Source organism: Kogia breviceps, chromosome 11, assembly GCF_026419965.1.
Source record: "Kogia breviceps isolate mKogBre1 chromosome 11, mKogBre1 haplotype 1, whole genome shotgun sequence".
Taxonomy (NCBI): domain Eukaryota; kingdom Metazoa; phylum Chordata; class Mammalia; order Artiodactyla; family Physeteridae; genus Kogia; species Kogia breviceps.
This window is the reverse complement of record NC_081320.1, coordinates 59,840,293-59,857,118: the sequence shown is the minus strand read 5'-3', so window position 1 is coordinate 59,857,118 and position 16,826 is coordinate 59,840,293. Positions and strand designations below refer to the sequence as shown.

General features: G+C 34.9%; 1 long non-coding RNA gene across 1 annotated transcript in view; it reads right to left on the bottom strand.

Annotated features, from left to right (window-relative positions):
- Positions 1–15,298, bottom strand: part of LOC136792155 (uncharacterized) — a 66,839-nt gene extending 51,541 nt beyond the window's left edge. Inside the window, exon 1 of the long non-coding RNA XR_010835541.1 lies at positions 15,092–15,298. This is a non-coding gene — a long non-coding RNA (uncharacterized lncRNA). The remainder of the gene's footprint in view (positions 1–15,091) is intronic.
- Between the last annotated feature and the right edge of the window lie 1,528 nt (positions 15,299–16,826).

Below are 16,826 nucleotides of genomic sequence, written 5' to 3'. Positions count from 1 at the left end.
AATGAGACCTAATGAAACTTAAAAGCTTTTGCCCAGGAAAGGAAACCATAAACAAGACAAAAAGACAGCTGTCAGAATGGGAGAAAATATTTGCAAACAAAGCAGCTGACAAATGATTAATCTTCAAGATAGACAGCTCATGCAGCTGAATATCAATAAAACAACCCAATCAAAGAATGGACAGAAGACCTAAATAGACATTTCTCTAAAGAAGGCATACAGATGGCCAAGAGGCACATGAAAAGATGCTCACCTTCTCTAATTATTAGAGAAGTGCTAATCAAAACTACAATGAGATATCACCTCACACCGGTCAGAATGGTCATCAACAAAAGTCTATAATTAACAAATGCTGGAGAGGATGTGGAGAAAAAGAAACCCTCCCACACTCTTGGTGAGAGTGTTAATTGGTACAGCCACTATGGAGAACTGTATGGAGGTTCCTTAAAAATAAAAATAGAGCTACCATATGATCCAGTGTCCCACTCCTGGGCATGTATTTGGAGAAAACCATGGTTTGAATGGCTACATGCAGCCCAGTGTTCATTGCAGGATTGTTTACAATAGCCAAGACACTGAAGCAACCTTTGTCCATCAACAGATGAATAGATAAAGAAGATGTGGTGCATATATACAGTATATACATATACATATATACAGACATTAAAAATAATGCCATTTGCAGCAACATGGACAGACCTGGAGATTATCATACTAAGTGATTAAGTCAGACGGAGAAAGACAAATATATCACTTATTTGCAGAATCTAAAAAAGAGATACTAGTGAACTTATTTACAAAACAGGAACACACAGACTTAGGGAACGAACTTATGGTTACCAGGTGAAAAGGGTGGGTGGGAGGGATAGACTAGGAGTTTGGGATTGACATCTATACACTGCTATATTTAAAATAGATAACCAACTAGGACCTGTTGTTTAGCACAGGGAAGTCTGCTTAGTATTCTGTAACAACCTAAGTGGGAAAAAATTTTGAAAAGAATAAACACCGGTGTATGTATAACTGAATCACTCTGCTGTACACCTGAAACTAACACAACATTGTTAATCAACTATACTCCAGTAGAAAATAAAAATTTATGGAAGATATTATTTAGTAAAAAAAAAAAAATCTGCCGTGTGTGTGCATATATATATAACTGAATCACTTTGCTGTACAACAGAAACTAACACAACATTGTAAATCAACTATATTTTAATTTAAAAAAATAATAAAATCAAAAGTTCTACCACTGTCTTTCAGTTTGTATCTCCTTCTAAGTGAATCAGAATTCTTCAAACTCACTTATTGAGTCCCTTCCAGGGAGGGCTTCATGATGGCTAAGCTTCTAGGGCTATCTCTTCTTCTCAAGCTTCCTCTGTAGTCCTGAATACTCCCGGGAAATCTTGATTAAATTGCCTCATTTTTACATTCACATATTCATTTGTATATTTATGTATGTATTTATACATTAGCATGATTTTGGACCCACATAGATTATGGAATTGGAATCCAGCCTCAGAATAGTTTGAATGTGATAAAGATTAAAAGTTAGACTATGCATGTTTATGGTGCTTCATAAGGTATAGGCCACTTTTACCACTTTGTCACATTCGATTCTTACAGAATCCTAGAAAGTAGATCAGACAGATATTATTATCTCTATATAATACATGAGGAAATTGAGATTAAATGATTTTCTAAAATTGCCTAAAAAGTAAGGAGCAGAAAGTCTGTGATTCAATCTGAATTATTCTCATCCAAATTATAGTATTTTTTTCTTGCTGTTGTATACCAACCTTCTTTATTTTAACTGAAGTATAGTTGATTTACAATGCATTAGTTTCAGGTGAATATATATATTCTTTTTCAGATTCTTTTCCCTTTTGCTACAAAATATTGGATATAGTTCCCTGTGCTATATAGTAAGTCTTTGTTGGTTATCTATTTTATATATAGTAAAGTGTATATTAATCCCAATCTCCTAATTTGAGATTAATTAATTAATAATTAATTAATCCCAAACTCTCTACCCACCAGTTTGCCCTTTGGTAGCTGTAAGTTTTATACCAAACTTCTTAATTTTCTTCTTTCTTTTCCTTTTCTGTGTTCACTTTTTCCTTCGCTACACTTCTGTATTCTTCACCCCACTTCTTATTTTCGCTCCTAACTTTGTCACAGTCTGCACTTGTAGCCTACAAAGTCAACACATTATCCTATGGGGGTACAGTATGTCCATGGCTGTGGGTCACAGGAATGGCAGGCCAAGGGAAATCAAGTCCTCAGTTGAACTTAAAGTCAGTGTCAGGTCTTCAAGGAGACTTGGCTCGGCATTAGGAAGGCAGATAGATTGTTGGCAGTTGAATGCAAACTTTTTAAAGAACTCAATACTAACTTAGTTTGATGTTTACAATAGCATGTTAATCCAGGTACTGGCACTTTTCTGAAGTTAGGAAATCCTTATTTTTTTCTCCATGAGTGTCTCATTTCATCCCTCCACATTGTCCTGTGAGGGCATTCCATGCTTCAGATTACCCTAACAAGTATTAGGAGAGAATTAAAGTATTGATCATCCATGTGCAGAGAAAGTGTGATGGAGTCTTAATTTTTTGCACTAGTTCATTTGTCATAATTGAATGCTCTTTTTTGATACATTGCAAATTAGCAAAAGTATCTCCACTTTACACAGGGAAATCCACAGCAAGGGGCAACTCATCAATAAAAAGAGGTGTGAAGTAAAGTGTAAGACAGCTTTTCAAGATGTACAAACATACTAATCATCCTGCCTTCTATGACTTTCCTTCAACCTCTTACCCAGTTGGGGGTCCAAGTTCTCAGATGGAGACTAATCTAATTTCATTCTCACCAACAAAAGGCTGTAATCAATCTCCCTGCTTCTGGCTAACTATTCACAGTATCTTCATTTTACTCAAAATGGAATAAGATAGGAAATTCCTAATTTCTCTTATTTTGAGAAGCTGAACACCATGGTTCAGTTTAGCTCAAGCAGGCTAGATGTAGCCAAGTTTTTGTGGGATTTTCAACACAATAAGAGGAATTATGAAATTTTCAAACCAAAAGTTAAGTGGCCTCATGATTTGTTTTTATAATATAGTAGGTGACTATGGCTGGTTTTATAGACAGAATTCAAATGTAATGACAGTGGTGTTGATTAGCACCAGCATCTCAGTAAGGAATGGGAATCAGTTGTGTAATGTCCAAAAGGATGATAACAAAGAAGGACTATGGCACGTATATTTCAGCCAGGACTTCTAGCCCCAGTGCCTTATTTCCTTTGCTATCGTTAATATACACTTCAAGACTAAACTTATTTCTACCTTGTGTTCCCTTGCTTGGCTAAAAAAAAAAAAAAAAAAAAAAGCCTATTTAACACATAGTTTATCAATTTCAGGCTTTCATGGCAATTCTTAAAAATCCCTGTCATTGAGGCCATGTGTAATTGTACTCTGTATACTCTATAAATGACATTTTCCCAAATTCTTTGCTAATTTTTCTTTCTCTTAATGTCATCCTTGAAAACTTTTTTCTGTTACTTTTTCCCTCTTATGGGAAATTCAGATTTATGCTTTGCTATGGAGTTATGCTTTTCTCTTCACTGCTCTATTCCAAACATGAAGAGAACTCATTTTCTTCTTTGTGACTGTGTACATTCATATGGTCAGCCATCTGAAAATTGAAGTGGTGGATGGGCCTGGCCATTCAGACACACTGTTCTTTTGGGGGAATCCTCCTTCTCATGAAAGGTGAGCCCATTGAAAGCTTTTTTTTTTTTTTTTTTTTAACTACTTTTGGAAGTAATGAGACACATTACTCTGTGCAACTCAGCTCACATTTCTCCTTAGCTTCAAGATTGGTTCACACCTAGAGACAGCTCTTCTGACAGTGAGTGACAGTTAAAGTCAGAAGTTCAGGAGGAGGTACAGTAAGATAACTTAGAAAAGAAAATTGTATTGCAGTTCAACCTTTACAGAGCAAAAAGTAACACCTCATGTCCAGAAAAGAGAGAGGCTTAGTTTTGTAATAAATCCAACATTTTTTCTAATAAACATGTTAGAATTTGTGAAATATCATTTAACAATCAATATGCAATTTTTGAGTAATTGCTTTTCCCTCACATTGTGCCTGGTATTATAAGGATACAAAAGAATTCTTATTACCTGATCTCAAGGGAAAGAAAAATGACTAATACACTTAATATTAAACCATAACAACAAAAAATAAATCACTGACATCCTGAATAGTATGGAAGATGTCATTGATCAATTAATTCAGTACATATTATTGAGCATATTGGTGTGGTAGTCAATGTGCTTTAATCCTGAACAATAAAATCTTATTCTGGTCTTCATGAGCATTCAATTTTAATTTAAACTTTCATATGGAAGATGAACTTTACCTGGATCTATGTAGGTAAGAGTTGGATGAGATGGAGAAAGAATGTGAACTAACAATTGTGGGGAACTTAAAATGTGTTCAGTACAATAATGATCACTTTCCATAGATGATATCATTTTATCATAATAATACTACAAAATAGGTTTATTCTTTCTTTCTTACACGTGAAAAAATACAGTTAATATTAAAAGTGTATAGAGAAATATTTACCGAGCCCAAGGAGAAATATTTACAGGGCCCATCTCTGTTACCACAGAGCAGGCAATGAAAAATGGATTAGAAGCTGAGAGGCAATAAATTGATAAAAGCACAATAGGTAACTCAATAGCTGATAGACTGACTTTCTTTGGGTCATAGGGATCCTTGGCAAGAGAATATTTAAAGAGGGGTTTGGAGAGATAGGCAGTATTGGGACTGATTTTGTATAGCCTTTATATGGTAAAAATGAAAAGTATTTTTAAGCCTTTAGGGAAACATGTTAGTTTTGCTGGTAGCTTTTTGTACCATTGCATAAAGTGCCCTGTTCTCTCGGGAGTTTGTAGGTTAAATATATTTGGCATCCTCTAGGGTGATAGTTTGAAACATTGGCTCCATCCAAATAGCTTGAGGTCACAATTTGCCCAGTTGGCCATTGTTTCTAATGTGGTTGTTATATACAAATTCATATATAACCCATGAATTTAAAGTTTTATCTTCTGTTCTCTTTATCTCACTTTTACCTGTCTAATAAAGCAGTCTCATTGTAGGTATCTCCTAAAGCCTGCTTCAGGGAGAATTTTCTACATATGCAGTTTTCTACAGAAGAATGTGTTTGGTATTACAGATTAACTTTCTTCTGCGTAACAATAATCAAGTAAATAGCAATAAAAACCACCTAAAAATCTCTATGGTGTTTACAGTTTGCCCACTACTTTCATGTATACTACACCATTAGTAAGTCCACAATAAAAAAATAATTAGAATTGGAATCAAGAACTTATTTTTGAGTTCTTTCTATCACATACTTCTTGTTTGAAGTCATTCAAATTGTTTATGCAATTATTCTCAGTTTTGTCATGTATAAAATAACTATAATAACAGATGCCTGCCTATGATAAGGATAAATAGCATAAAATTTTAAAATGCTTTGTAAATTTCAAAGTGTTTTATGTATGTGACTTATGATTGTCATTATTTTATGAATGAATATTTACTGAATGACATATTTAAGTATTTTTATATAAGTAATTTAAGAAAAAAATCACAAGAGACCAGCTACTGAGAAGAGGGAGAATAAGAGGGAGGGAGAGAGAGAAAAAATTCAAATAATTAACAAGATATATCAAGATTGGTTGACTTTGCTGGGCAGTCTTTTGAAATTTCTGTTTAACCAGTTCATGAAATCAGGGAGGCATAAACATGACACCCACTAAAATTCCCATAGACCAGCATATTCCCTATGTCTTCTGAGAAAGTAGTTCTACAAAGTATTAGTTTATCCTTGTTGACTTTGCTGTTTCTTTACATTAAGGGGAAAGCTATTTAACCATAATGCTTTAGAAAAATATGTATGTGTAACACAAAAATAAAACAAAGTTGAAAGGCTGTATAACAGGTATACCAGAATTACGAAGATGTGGTAATCAAGACAGTGTTGTACTGGTGTAAAGAGAGATGTATAGATCAGTAGAATAAATTGAGTCCAGAAGTATAGCCATAAATCTGTGGTCAATTTATTTTTGAAAAAATTGATATTGACAAAATTTTTGATTAAATTCATGGTAATATAAAAGAATTAAATCCTCTTTTTCCAGTAATGTTTAATTTCATGATTAATATATGATTACAATGTACTTAAAAAATGCTTAGACACTAGAGAGAAGTCTCTTTTACCATGAACATCAGTCCTCTCCCTGGTTCTCCAGAGGGAAACATTAATTTGGTCCTGAATATTCTAGATCCTTTGAAATTTATTTATACACACACACACACACACACACACACACACACACACACACAGGTACATATACTACCATGCTACTTATATTGTTCTGTATGTTAAATGAACAACAGATCTTGCATATTTGTACAAATTAGCACAGTGAATTTACTTCATTGTTTTCTACATAGTATTCCATAGTACAGGTGTAGTACAGTTTATTACATGATTCTTCTATTGATGAACAACAGTTTTTCTCCCACAAATGTATCTTGATTACATATAATGCTTCAGGAGTGCTCTTGAATAAATTTCCTCATGAGTTGGAAAGTGTTTTTTTCTGGTAAAAATAGTTAAGTGGAATTTCTAGGGGGTGTACTATGTGCAGTTTAATTTTAGAAAGCTATTTCCAATTTCTCCTCCAAAGTAGCTAAGCTAATATGTCCTCTCAGCAATGTGTGAGAGATGTCTGTCCCTTTAGTATCACTAAAACTTAATATTATCAAAATTTAAATTGTTTACAGTCTGATGGGTAAGAACCTATTTTATTGTTATTTATTTGCTTTCTCTGATTACTAATAAGGCTGAGTATTTTTCATGTGCTTCTTTTTTGGTAATTGCACATTCATAGCCTTTTAAAATTTTTTTATGGGGACATTTTATTTTTTCTTAAGGATTGTAAAAATTTTTCATATAACCTATATTACTACATGAGAGCCATGAACAATGAGCATTGCAACAAAGAATTTCATAGCTGAAAGATGCTGAAGCCATAGAGTTCTAGTCCAATTCTTTTGCCTTTATATTTGAGGAAACTAAGATGACGAAAAGAAAGAGGGGTTCCCACATGTCACACATTGAGTTTACTGACAGCATCTGATAGTCAAGCTGGATTTCTTAATGCCCAGCACACTACATTATACAGACAATTTTGAATCGGTGTTAGATATAAACTTATTCCTAGATTACATTTAGTAACCTAATATCTAAACAGTGGAAAGTTGTCCCACAAAAATTTTGAAGTTCAAAAATTACCTGATTTGGCAGACAAGGCATTCAAAATACTTCTTGAAATTAAAATAAACTACAAAAGAGGCAAAGATCAAATGACTTGACAGAGTCTATTTCCAATAGTTCAAAGTATATTATCAAGTTCTAACCTAATGTCTTATCCATTTAAAGGATCAATTTTATTCTATTATTTTAAAAGCAAGGAAGAGTAATTTGAAAAAAAGACTAGGGGCATCTAAATTTTCTCATACTCTGTAGAGGTTAGAATAACCCTTAACCTAGCAGGATAAAGCATGGAATTAAAAGTAGTTTATTCAAAGGATAAATATTCTCTATAGACTCTAATTTCTTTCGAAAGTTGCCAACTTACACTGGAATTTCTAAAAGCATTGTTACTACATACTTCAAAATAACTTTGGGGAGAGAGTAGAAGGAAAGTTGATTAACATACACATGACTGGCTCAGTGCCATAAGTTGCACATTGTTTTTGTCTCATTTATTGAAGTTAAGATGTAGTTTTAAATTTAGGATAGTTTTGAAGTTGAAAGACAGTCAAGTAAATGAATGCATCTCATGGCTAACTTTAAAGTTACTGTATATCTTTCACAAAAAGTAAATTAGAGAACATAGTTATACTCCTAAGTCACTTCAGTGATTCACAGCAGTGTCTTTACCCAAGATATTTTGACATTTCAGAACCATTATTATTATTAGATTATAATAATAATGAAAACAACAGTTCTCATTTATTGAGGGCTGTCAATATTCATGACATTGCTCATGGGATTGGAAACTCAATCAATGAGCTGTGTACTATCATTAGTACCATCTATAGATAAAGCAGCCAAACATAGAAAAAAGCTAATAAATAGGAAATGTTTCTCCATTGCTCCTTTTGAATTCTGTAACTTGTCTGATTCACTATTTCAAGTATCAAATATTAAACTATTTTGTGTTTCCTACCTTGCAAAATTCTCGATTCTTCTACTTTTCCCTAATCTCTCATTACACAAAAAGCCACAAATAAAATGAATGCATATTTAACAAGTTAAACTCCTTATATTTAACAAACCAAACTCCTGCCATGAAGATACGCTAAAGAAAAATAATGGCTTTATGGTAAATATAAATAGGGTAAGTTAAAATTTTTTCAGTATTGATAGTCATTTAGAGTGTCATAAAAACTATAATAGATCCTTATGGGATGTTAGTATATTTTGATAAAGATTATACTGAAAAAAATAATTTCAGAATGATAGTTTCCTTGGTTAGAATCATTTTTAGCTCTAAATAACAGAAAAGCTAACACACTAATGCATCCAAATATATGGATTTTTTTGTCATAGAAGATGTTTTTGAGAGGTGCGTTGTTACATAAAGTTGATTTACACCTCTCTGCAATAGTTTTAGCTATTCTTTCATGGTTACAAAAAGAGTGGGGAAGCTCCCATCATCCTATCCATATTTAAGCAGAAAAAGGGGGATCATCTGCTTCTTTTCCCTTCACAAGGGAAGAAATCTTTCTCAAAACCTCTCCAGATGATCTTTGCTACTTGCACAGCAAGAGAGTATGGGAACTGAGGAATTTTTTGTCCTAACTTGCTTAGGTCAAGTGACATCTATCACCTGGGGCTGCACCAATACAATCATGCTTCTGTTAGCTAGGAAGTGAGGGGATAGATGTCTGTTAAGAGGTTCTCTTGTTCAAAGTAGTGTGAATATATTTCAGCTAAGAGAATACTGTGGTCTATAGGGCTTAAGCTCAAAAATAAGATGCATGTGATAGACAGCATATTGTAGTAACATTGTATAGCTGTCAGAGTCAGACACTCTGGAATTGTATAACCTTCGACAAGTTGATTAATCTCAATGAAACATAGTTTTTACAGAAATAAAAGTACTTGACTCAAAGAATATGGTATGAATCATCTGAGAAAATGCGTGTGTCATTTCTGGCCTCTTTTACATGCCTGCATTAGTTACAGAAAAGCCAGCTGTTGTAACGGACTTTAAAATTGAATGAAGACTCAAACTTTGTAGATGACTATTTGGTGCATACTTAATAATCAGATGTGAAATTCTTAGTGACTCATGACTTCCCTCTATGAAGGACCCATTAAAAAACCATCATCCGGGCTTCCCTGGTGGCGCAGTGGTTGAGAATCCGCCTGCTGATGCAGGGGTCACGGGTTCGTGCCCCGGTCCGGGAAGATCCCACATGCCGCGGAGCGGCTGGGCCCGTGAGCCATGGCCGCTGAGGCTGCGCGTCCGGAGACTGTGCTCCGCAACGGGAGAGGCCACGACAGTGAGAGGCCCGCGTACCACACACACACAAAAAAAACAAAAACCATTATCCATTTATCATTTAGCTTGACCATATAATGAGCCTTATACTCTTCCACATCTAGCTGGTAGAAGAGAAAACACGGGACAAAGAAGACTATTAATTCCTTAAAAATTTTTGCCCCCAATATGATACAAATCAATTTTACTCACAGCCCACTGATGAGAACTAGTAACATGGCTTCACCTAGATGTAGGGAGGATGCAAGAAATACAATCCCTGCTAGATAACTCCCTCCCAGGAAAAGACACACATTCAGGAAGAGGGAATATACATTTTGATGGCAACTAGTCATGTCTTCTACAATGCTCAGTAATTATTAGATGTATATTCCTTTCTAAAAGATGTAGATTCTAAGTGAGGGAAGCAATATGAACTATCCGGGATGAGTGCAGTGTGAGCCATATGGGTGGCTGATGAATGTTCACAGGAAGGAAGCACAGTATAGTAGCTTCATGGATTCTGAAGTCAGATCACCTGCCTTCCAACTCCACCAATTCTTTGTTGTGTGATTTTCGGTAATTTAGAAATTTCTTTATAAAAATGGGGTTAGTAAAATTACCTAATCCTATACAGGTTATTGTGAGGATTAAATACTAATATATTTAATTAAAGCTCTTAGAACAATAGTTACTGGCATACCATATACTGTATAAGTACTATACAGTACTTATAATGGATTTTGTTTGATTTCTGGAATATATATATACACACACATACATATAAAAACATATATATACACACACACACAGATATGCACATACCATCAAGTATATAATAAACATTAACAAAGTATAAGAGATAATGAGAAGCATGTTAAATAGCATTTGCCTCTCTTAGACTGTGGGGTACACAAAATCCTCAGATGTGTAGAGTTACACTCAGAATGATAAGGAATGGTGCCTGCTAGACTGGAAGGGTCAGGAAAGTGTGTGGAGAAGGTGATTTGTGACAGAGCACTGTGCAACAACCAAGCATAGAGAGCTGCTTAGGGGTGGGATATCATTCCAACAATGTCTTGAATAAGAAAGGGGACTGGAGATAGAATTTGAAGGAGAAGATATTGTTGGATATGAATTGGATCATATATGAAAGGAAGTTAAATGCCAAAGGAATTTTCCCAAGAGAATTTTCATTTTTTACTGGACTCAACTAGAAAGGAATAGTATGAGAGGATACAGGAAAATGATAATGGTGATATTGACACTGATAACTTTGTACTTAAGGCAGAGAGAACTTAAGACAACTTGTAATTGAGAACTAGAAACAGTTATAAAAAAGTACTGAGGACCTAGAGTTTGAAATTGAAAGTGAATGCTAAATGAAAATCTTTAAGACCTTTTATAATTAATTATTATGATTTTAGTGACATCATTACCTATAATGAATATTGAACAAAATAAATGTATCCTATATAGTAACTACATAAATAGACACATCTAACTTTTCAAAAAAATTAAACAGAATTCTTTCATGTTGGTAAGAAAATTAACATCGGTGTGTTTTGCCTTTTCTCAATAATCAGCGATTTCTCACCAAGATGGGATCAGAAGTAATTATATTATGAAAGTAGATAAAGTGTTTACATTCAGAAAAATCTGCCTTTGAATCACTAAATTACATACGATGTAGGTATATGTTACTTAACCTACGTATTATTTAGGGTGTTCTATCCTAAAATTATTAGAAGCTCTCACTAAAAATGTCTTGAGACAAAATGAAAATTTATTAGTCAATATAATACATTCAAAAAGAGAATCAAGCAGCACAATCAAGAGTTCAGATCCTCCTCATTTTTCTACTTTGCCATCCTCTCATAGTTGCTTTCTGTCTTAAGAGTGTCCCCTCCTAGTCATAAAATGTGTGCACAATTCCAAGGCTTTCATCCTCATACAGCTACATGAAAAGCTGGAAGAGAGACCATCTTTTCTTTTGATCCCTTTTAAGAGTAAATAAAATTTCTCAGACCACCCAGAAGATTTCTCCCAGTGTTTCATAAGTAAATTACATTCCTTGTGTAATGATCATGAGCAAAAGGAATGATATTATTATGATTTTTGAAGAATGCCACAATCTTTTTGATCTGTAATACTTAAACTACAAAAAATAAGAGTATTGTAGCTCCTATAGGTGAGACTATAGTTGTGAAAATATTTGGATTTTTCCATAATTGTCACTACTTATAATCTATGGGAAAAGGAAGAAAAATCCTACATTACACACCTCTTGTTCACTCTCAGACCTATTAACTATCTTATTCAAAGTGCCTTTAAAGGAAAACCAGTCTCCATATTTTGCTTCACTTCCCAGGGAGGAACATACCTTTAAATTATTCAGCTAAATGGGAGGGATAGGAAAAAGGAGAAACACATATAAGGCTTCCTGTCGAAGTTCAAACCCAGTGTGCAAGTGTTTTGATTTACATCTGAATCGTGGTTCAGAAAATAACTCAGTAATATATACAAAGTAAATGGTCAAAGTAATGTATTGCTCTTAGGCAGGAAGCAAGCCATGCTGTGGAAGAAGACAGCAGAAGCATCTCCTGCTACCTCTGTGAATAATATCGTCTAGCTTGAGCAATCCTTCTTTCCAAAAAATTGGATAAAGATGCTCTTAATTCCAGGGTTTTAAATTATGCATATGTAGAGGTATTTTTTTCCTCATTTAGCAAACTTAATTGTCCTCTCCAATGGCAGAAATGGTATATACCAGCTTTTTTGATGAAAATAGAAACTGTTGAGAAATTCTTTTGGGTGATATTTGGGAATTTATACTTATTTTGGATCCTGGCACCTGCTCTGTTCTTATGGTAGGTGGATTTTGTAATTTGGAGTGAGTTCCAAGTGTTAGACTTGCCTTAATGATCTAGAGAGACAGAAGGGATTGACCTATAAACTGGAAAGTATTTAGGATGGCGATAGCTCCATGGGTGCATGTGAGTGTTTTCAGGCCTGGTAACACCCATGCCTAGGGATACCTAGCAATGTATTGCTTGAAGAGCACAGAAAGACCTACATGTGTTTAGACCAAGAGTTTAGTTTTTAACCCCCGCAGGTTTGGATGTTTCATGGTTTGAGGGAAGCTCTCGGACTATTTGCCAAGTTTTCATTTTGATAAATTCTTGTTCTGGGCAACTTGCAAAATGGCTATGAATTCCACCTACCTTCATGACAGGAAAAAGATAGAAATCAAGGGCTGAAAAGATATAGAGCAGTAAATACAGTAAACAAAGACCAAAGTAAAATGTAAGCCATCGCTTTAATGCCTTATATGTAGTTTTTTGCTATCACATTGGTTAAATACACCTCTGATCCCCATGATTAGGATTTGACTCAGAGCCTTGCCTTACCACATACCATTCTGCACTTGTTTACAGTATGAGAGCTGAGACAAGAAGGCAGGCCATTGCCTTACTGGACCTCAGCTGGGAAATTTTACATCAGGCAACAAATTTTTCACCAATCTGTGCATGTCCACAAATAACCACCAAAAAATGCCCCAACTATAGCTTTTAGAACTGTAAGTAAATTTTAGCAAATAGGCAAATTTGCAAATATGGAATCCATGAATAATAAGGATTGTAAATGAGTGAATATATACTTTTAAATTGAGCCATTTTGGAGGACAGGCTGACGTTCTCTCTTTTTTCCATTTGTTGCTGTTGTATTTGCCTCACTCAAGAAATTGCGGTAATTCTTACAAAGCTGCATGGAGGGTTGCATCATTTTAAACTGGAGGGAAAAAGGCTTCTGAGTGGTTGCCATGTAAAAATCAGTGAAATCATTCTGGAGGTGACTGGCAATTTAACCAGTCATGAGATATGGTTCAGAGCTTGAGCAACAGTAGAATGTGGCAGTTAAAACGTTGGATCCAGAATGAGAAATATTGAATTTGCATCACAGACCCACTATTTCCTAGCTGTGTGATTTTAAGGAAATTATCTAACATCTCCAATCTTCAATGTGCTTATCTGTAAAATGGAAATAATGTTAATAAGATATTATAGTGTTGTGAGGAGTATCTGAATTAAATTAACACACAATGTAAACTTGTTCTATCACAGAGAGGTACGTTCAGTATTTTTAAGCTATATCCGTGTATTTGAGATGTATGTTTCATTTGCATTTTCTTGGCGCAGTTATTAATGGTACGCTTTTTCAATCTCAAAGTGTCCTAGTTTGATTAATTTTATGATCAATTTGCTAAAATAAAAACCTTATAGTTCTTTATTTAGATTGGCACTGTTTGTAACTCATGTTGTCAGGATTGAATGAGACAATATAATGCAAAGCCTTATTCGAGATCTATGAGAATAGTGCTGTAGTCAACTGTTAAGTAGGCCTTCACCATGGCAGAGAGAACAAAAGGCACATATGCCAGCATGTTGCCATACTGGGACTAAATTTGTGGTAAATCAAGATTTTCATCCTTTATTTCAGTTTAGGTTATTTTTGTCTTCTCACTATTATAAAATCCAAGTCCAGGGAAATCAGGATTGTCCTAGGAAAAATGAGATCAGTAGCTACCTAAAAGGAAGTGTACTTACTCTGATTAGATTTTTAAATTTACCACTTCCAATTTATAGGAATTAACCAAAGTTGAAAGCTATTTGTGAATTTCCATCAAACACAACCATTTTGTAATTAGTCCCTCTGGAAAGAGGAGCAGTATTGGGTATCAGAAGGTACCTTGCAGTTGGTAGAGGTAAGATTTTGTTAAATAGTTGTCTTTTAGTGGATAAGTAAAATGTTGTTAAACCTAGGAAAGACACTGTAAGCGATCAGTTGATCATGTCTGTTTCAGGGATGAAGTTTTCCTTTTTTTTTATTTTAACACTTTCCTTGCTATAACTGAGCTAATAACTTTAAGATGCCACAAAGATCTCAGGGCATTATTTAGATGGATCTTCTTTGGGGGAACATATGTTTTGCTTTAGTGGAAGCTTAACATTTTTTAAGTTTTTGGTTATGACAGTTTCTTAACATTTCTAGGAAGTGATTGCATAGCAAAAGAAAAAAACAAAATACATTTTCCAATTAAAGCCCACTTTGGTCCTAAAAAAGTGAATTATTCTTCTTCAATCAAGTTACTGAAGGAATCTGGAGAGTAAAAACCACCTAAAAATAGCAATAACATAATGGATAAATAGCAGTGTAGTCATATAACAGAATTCCATATGACAGATAAAAGAAATGAATTAAATATGTATATATAAACAATGATAGTTTAAAAAATGATGTTGAGGAAAATTATGGATACAGGGGCTGTTTAAGTAAATTAAAAACACAAAATACTATACTATGTATTTTTCATGAAATCTTATATAAGTAGATAATTTTTGATAAAATATTTAAAAAAATAAATGTAAAGGGCAGCTATCAAATAAAGGATAACTACTCACCATATAGAAAAACTTTCTCTGAAGAGCAGGAGATCCTATTGGGAAGAGAAGGAAAAGGTGCTTCAACTTGATCTGTAAGGCATCATTTATTTTGTTATTGAGGGGCCTGAAGCAAATTTGGAAAACATTCCTCAGAAACTTGAAGGAGAATCCAGACAGGGCTGGTGCTCAGAACACTGAGGAGATGGCACAGGATGACTGCTCCCTCTAGGACTTCTGAGAGAGGATGCTAAGGCTGATTGTGGGAGTGCTGAAATCCAAATGCTGGAGACTGGGAACAAGTGCTGATGCTAAGCCGATGCTGATAGGAGCAGCAAAGCAAAGACATCCCTTCCTTCTCCCACCTTTCAGTCTTCCTCTGGTACCTTCTAATGCAAAACCTAACCAGAATTTCCCTGGAAGATGAGTCTGAAAATGTGGCTGATTCCAAGCATCAAAGAACAGAGTATAGAAAGTGTTATTTATTGCTGAGAGACAATTGATAATTGATTGGCACTGTTTGTAACTCATGTTGTCAGGATTGAATGAGACAATATATGAAAAATATTGTACCTGGCACATAGTCTATCCTTAATAATTTCTAGCTGAAATAAATAATAATCAAATACTTAGCAGCTATTTATAATGCAAAGAATCTCAGTGAGTTCTGTGGCTGACACACAAATGGTACACAAGCTAAGTATCTATTGCTATATAAAAAAACTGCTCTCAAAATACGATGGCTTTGTAACAACAGTCATGTTATTTCATCTTATGAATTTGTGAGTCTGGCGTTTGAGCAGTTCTCAGATGGCTGATTCTTCTGCTCTACCTGTCACTGAGCAGGGTCACATGATGGCATTCCGTTGGCAGCTGGGTTGGTTTGGAAGGGTCAACATGACTTCACTTTTTATTTGGTACTTTGTCAGAGAGAGCAGAAAGGTTGAGCTCAACCAGGCTATTTTCCTTCTATGTGTATTTTCAGGGTCTCTCCATAGGCCCCCTCCAGAGGGGAGCCTGTTTACATGGCTGCTCAGTGCTCCAAGTGATACAGACTGACAGGACAACACACCATTCTTCTGACCTGTTAGTTTTCCTATTTTACAAAACTTCTGTTATTAAAATACCTACTCAGCCATCATCAAAAATTCTGCAAAGAATAAATGCTGGAGACAGTGTGGAGAAAATGGAAACCTCCTACACTCTTGGTGGGAATGTAAATTGGTACAGCCACTATGGAGAACAGTATGGAGCTTCCTTAAAAAACTAAAAATAGAACTACCATATGACCCAGCAATCCCACTACTGGGCATATACCTGGAGAAAACCATAATCCAAAAGATAGGGCTTCCCTGGTGGCGCAGTGGTTGAGAGTCCGCCTGCCGATGCAGGAGACACGGGTTCGTGCCCTGGTCTGGGAAGATCCCACATGCCGCGGAGCAACTAAGCCCGTGAGCCATGGCCACTGGGCCTGCGCGTCCGGAGCTATTTACAATAGGCAGGACATGGAAACAATCTAAATGTCCAATGACAGATGAATGGATAAAGATGTGGATAATGAATAAAGATATATATATAAAGATATATATACATATATATACATATATACAATGGAATATTACTCAGCCATAAAAAGGAATGAAATTGTGCCATTTGCAGAGATGTGGATGGACCTACAGTCTGTCATACAGAGTGAAGTAAGTCAGAAAGAGAAAAACAAATATCATATAATATTGCTTATATGTGGAATCTAGAA